The sequence below is a fragment of the Palaemon carinicauda genome, chromosome 9 (genome assembly GCF_036898095.1).
Source record: "Palaemon carinicauda isolate YSFRI2023 chromosome 9, ASM3689809v2, whole genome shotgun sequence".
In the NCBI taxonomy this organism is placed as follows: domain Eukaryota; kingdom Metazoa; phylum Arthropoda; class Malacostraca; order Decapoda; family Palaemonidae; genus Palaemon; species Palaemon carinicauda.
Window position 1 is genome coordinate 51,511,625 of NC_090733.1, and position 5,000 is coordinate 51,516,624.

General features: G+C 34.2%; 1 pseudogene; it reads right to left on the bottom strand.

Moving 5' to 3' along the window:
- Positions 1-2,085: 2,085 nt before the first annotated feature.
- The window catches only part of LOC137646407 (piggyBac transposable element-derived protein 4-like), a 5,950-nt pseudogene continuing 3,035 nt past the window's right edge, over positions 2,086-5,000 (bottom strand).

Genomic DNA, 5,000 nt, shown 5'->3' on the forward strand with positions numbered 1-5,000 from the left:
CGTTACACATCAAGACACAGCAGTGAGGGGGAAGGCCGTAGGGAGCTGGTCACTACAGCAGTTACCAATGTGTGAGCGAGCAGTTAGGTAATAACGGAGGTGCAAGGTGAAATATTAGGGGTTTCGTTTTAGAACATACAAACATCCAAACAAATAAGACAGGAGCTATGAGGTTCATAAAGGTTGGTGTATTAACAGTGCATGAAAGAGCGAGTGATAAAATGAAAAAAAAAATGGTTACAGTACACGAGTATGTATGGAACACGTTCTGTACAAAATCATCAATACACAAATAGGGAATAAACTTCTACAGCAGGATTTCTTGTACTATTTAAAGAGTTGATATATTCGAAAGTATTTTTCAGGTTACTGAATAAAACATCACTTTGTTAATGAGGTTTTGAAATTTAGATTGTCCCTCCTCTTCATGGTAACGATATTTTGTGGCGTAGGGTAATAATAATCATTATAAAACAACGGGTGTTACAGTAGCATAATTATCTGAGCAAAACCTCCTCAAAACACTATCTTTTTCTTCTCTCTCTCTCTCTCTCTCTCTCTCTCTCTCTCTCTCTCTCTCTCTCTCTCTCTCTCTCTCTCTCTCTCTCTATTAGGGAAATTCATCGATTTATAATTGTGAAAGAAACTATAATATTGAATTCAAAACAAATATGGTAGAAATAGACAGAATAAATTAGAAAATTGTTTGAGGACCAATAAGAACAGCAACTAGACTTGAATGACAACGGAGAGGGACCAAGTATCATCAGAGATAGAGGCTGCTTTAAAACTAATGAAAAGCAGTCAGGAAACAGGTAATAATGAGATACCAACAGAGATGTTGGTAGCTCTTGGATCACAAAAATAATATTAAGAATTGTCTTGAAAAGAAAACAAAATAAAAAATAAGATACTCCCAGAGACTGACAATGAACAGTGGTTTTATGAGAGATGAAGGGACAAGAAATGCTATTTTTATATTAAAAAACTTTATAGGGAGAACATTAGAAGTGAAAAAAAGTAATCTGTAGTATATGTTTGTTTCATTGAATATCGATGCAAAAGATCTCAGATTGATACAGAATTCACATTGGAAACAAGAGGCCTCAATTAAATTAAAATGAAAGATCACAGAGATATGTAAGGAATTAAGGTAGGAGGCATCAATATTAATAAAAAGAGATATGGTGACTATACAGCAATTGGTGTGGACTCCTACGATAAACTTCAAGCTTTAACCCTGGACAGGTAAACATCTAAATCGATAGCGTAACAGATAAACGTGTAGCGTATACGCTACCGCTTGTTTCAACTTCACTTGGTAGTTCCGGTAATGCACTTTTTTCTATTAATTTTTGTATACATATAATTCTAGCTATCTACGACTAGGGTATACTCAATAAAAGAAAAAAAAACAAGGAAGTAACTTAATGATGTTTTATGAACTGAGACCTGAAAACTTTTGTTGATTTTTAGAGACTACCACTCTCGGGGCCCTGGGAGCCTTTGTCCTTGCTACTTGATAAAAACAGCTTAATGGTAGTTTTTAGGAGTCCCTGAAAAATGAACCTCCTGGGCGGAAAACAGAGAAATCTAGAAAGAAAAGAAAAAGGGGGACATTTTTTGTAACAAAAAAAAAGGTAACATGTGACAAAAATATTTTTTCTAGTATAAATTATAAATTGAGACTGCTGAAAATTATATACTTAACATTTGAATAATAGATAGATAAGATGATAAATAAAAATTCTGAAATAAAAAAGTTAAATATTCATTTTCTTAAATTACAAAAAAAAAAAAAAAATAACAAGCGCCGAAAATTAATTTTCCTCTTTCATATTTACACTAGTCCAGTCTATGTGACCTATAATATCAGAAAATTATTGCTAGAATTGTAGAAAATACTAAGATAAAACATAAAATAATGAATACTAACCATTCTGGGCTACATTCAGTGCATTTTCAGTTGAAAGATGAACCTCCTAGGCTAAGAACTGAAAAATCTGGAAAGAAAAGAAAAATGGGAAAATTTATAGTAACGAAAAAAAAGTTACATGAGACAAAATTATTTTTTTCTAATTTAAGTTATAAACTGAGGCTGCTGAAAATTGTATACATAAAATTTAAAAAAATAGGTAAATAAGATGGTATATGAAAATCCTAAAATTAAAAAAAGTTGACTATTTACAAAAAAAAAAAAAATAAAGAAAATAGCTGGCGCCCAAAATGAATTTTCGTCTTTCATATTTAAACTATTCCGGTCTATGTGACCTATTATATTTGCAAATTATTGCTAGAATTGTAGAAAACTTTAAGATTAAACAGGAAATAGTGAATACTAACCATTCTGGGCTACATTCAGTACAAAGCGTCCTAATATGACAATGGCAAGAAGACTTTTTACAGTTGACACACAACAGCTTCGTCCTAGCTGTTGATGAACGAGGACAAATATGGCATCTTTGTCGCTTTTCTGTTTTCATTGCATCTTCCTCTTGTTGCCTGGGAAGCTGTTGCACGGGGCCAAATACACTTTGGATACATACTGCAAGATCCCTTTGAAGACCAGTCCAGGCGAGTCTGTAGTATTCCCAAGGACGACATAGATCCATCGCCAATTTCTTCCCAAACTGACGTCATGTGGCATCTCTGAAGTTAGGTCTGTTGGAATATATTATGAATGCATTATTCACAATAATATTCAGAATGCCATAAAACAGACATAATGGCCATCTCCTTGTCTTTCGACTGCAAGATGTTGCCGCACACATTTGGTCGAAGGTGTCCACTCCCCCTTTGGTTGCATTGTAAAACATATGGACTTGCATTTTCTTTCGCTCGATGATGGTTGGCCTATGATGAACTGTATATAACAGCTGAGTCCTCTTGGTTGTGTTGACTTTCTGGCAGAGCACTGTTACCTTATCCTCATAGTTGTATATGGCCACCGAATTGCCAAGATTGATCTTTGCGTCCATAATTTTCCGTGGTACGTAAGGCTTTGGTCTGATTGTCCAGACTAGACGCATGGAGGCTTCTTTCAGCTTGTGGGCTAAGGGCAGAAATGTAAACCAATTGTCAGTAGTTACTACACGCCCTGATTAGTTCGAAAGTGAAAAACTCTCCAAACGTACCACTCTTCACCTTGTCTGCCTTAGTCCCTTTTCCAAGGTATGGCATTGCATTACACATGTAATGGCTATCTGCATCAGAAGCCATCACCAGCTTGATGCCGTACCTGTAAGAACAATAGAATCATTAAAATCATATATATAAAATCCAACACACAGACATACAGTCTATATATATATATATATATATATATATATATATATATATATATATATATATATATATATATATATATATATCTTTTACAGATTGATAATGAACATTGCAATGTTCGAAACTTCTCTAAATAAATAAATTATAGCCTTTTAACTGATGTTTTTTGTACCCTGCTGCACACCAAACATAATATTTTCTGCTGTAATCCCTGGATACGTCCGTGATGTTGCATCGACTTCTTTTCGTCTTTCTCTTCGCGTTTAAGCTGAGATGTCGCCGTTTTCAGCACTTTTCGCAACTCCTCCAACATCGCTATCCACCAGTGACCCTGACCACCTCGAGAAAGCTGAAGAAATCGACCTTGAAAGAAGAGAACGCCAAATGTGATTTGGACTTCCTGCAGTATTGTCTTTTAAATGGAGTACACCCTAAGTTTGTTAGGTTCAGGCTCTACAAGACCTCGTTATATCACACCAAATTCTACAGAAATGCCTTGGACGAAATACTTAAGAAGGAGATTGAGACGAAGCAGAAACTTATTGAAAATACAAGTACTAATATTTGTCGCTTACGAGAACAACTTTTTCAGAATTTATCTATTATTGACCGTTTTATTTATCAGAAACTTTTTATTGATTTTGTAAATGATTATGTCTCATTTGTACAACTACGACATCAAAAGAAACTGAAAGCACTAGGTGTTGTTACTCCTAATTTCGATAAGAGAAACTGTTGTATTTTTAATCTATCTAACTATGTTCTCTCCAAAAGAGAAGAGTTTTTGTTATCATTTGGTGTGGATTTCAATTTACCCTCCTACAGACCCAAGTATGCAGACTTCTACTTTCCTTTCGAAATGCTTTTTCAACGACTCAAGGGCTTAAATTTGATCAATGACCTAATTGGTTAGCGACATAAGTTGTCTTTTCTGTTGCATAAAACTTACACTAAGTTGAGAGTGTCTTGGACACCGTTTTTTCTGGAAGGAGGATTTGAGTATCCTACTAAAACTAGGCAAACGAGATAGTTTGGTTATTTGTAAACCAGATAAGGGTAAAGGTGTTGTACTGCTCAATAAATCAGACTATATTGATAAGGTTAATAACATTCTTGCTGACCAAACTAAATTCAAGTTATATGGTGAACCAAATTTTTTGGACATTTACAAAAAGAGAAGACAAAATTAACAGATTTTCGAGAATACTAAAAAATGAAGGTATCTTAAATGAAACAACGTATCAGAAGCTTTTTGTGACAGGTTTTTCTTTCAGCATTCTATATGGACTACCAAAGATACATAAGGAAGGAGTTCCTATCAGACCCATAATGACAGCCTGTAACAACCCGTCTTATACAATATCAAAACACCTTGTCTCTTTGCTTAGTGATTTCTCGTGCAATCAGTTCTCACTAGAAAATGGCTATGAGTTTCAGCAACAAGTAGTTTTACAAGATGGTGATCTACATATTACAAGTTTTGATGTAGAATCTCTTTTTACAAATATGCCACTAAATGAAACAATTAATATTATTTTAGATAAAATTTTTTATAAACATAAAATTATTTTTCATGGTTTTAACAGACTTTACTTTAAGACTTTTATTGACCTTGCTGTACAAGACTCCATGTTTGTTTTTAATGGCCAAGTCTATTCGCAGGTCGATGGAGTTGCCATGGGTTCCCCGTTAAGACCTTTGTTTGCTAATATGTT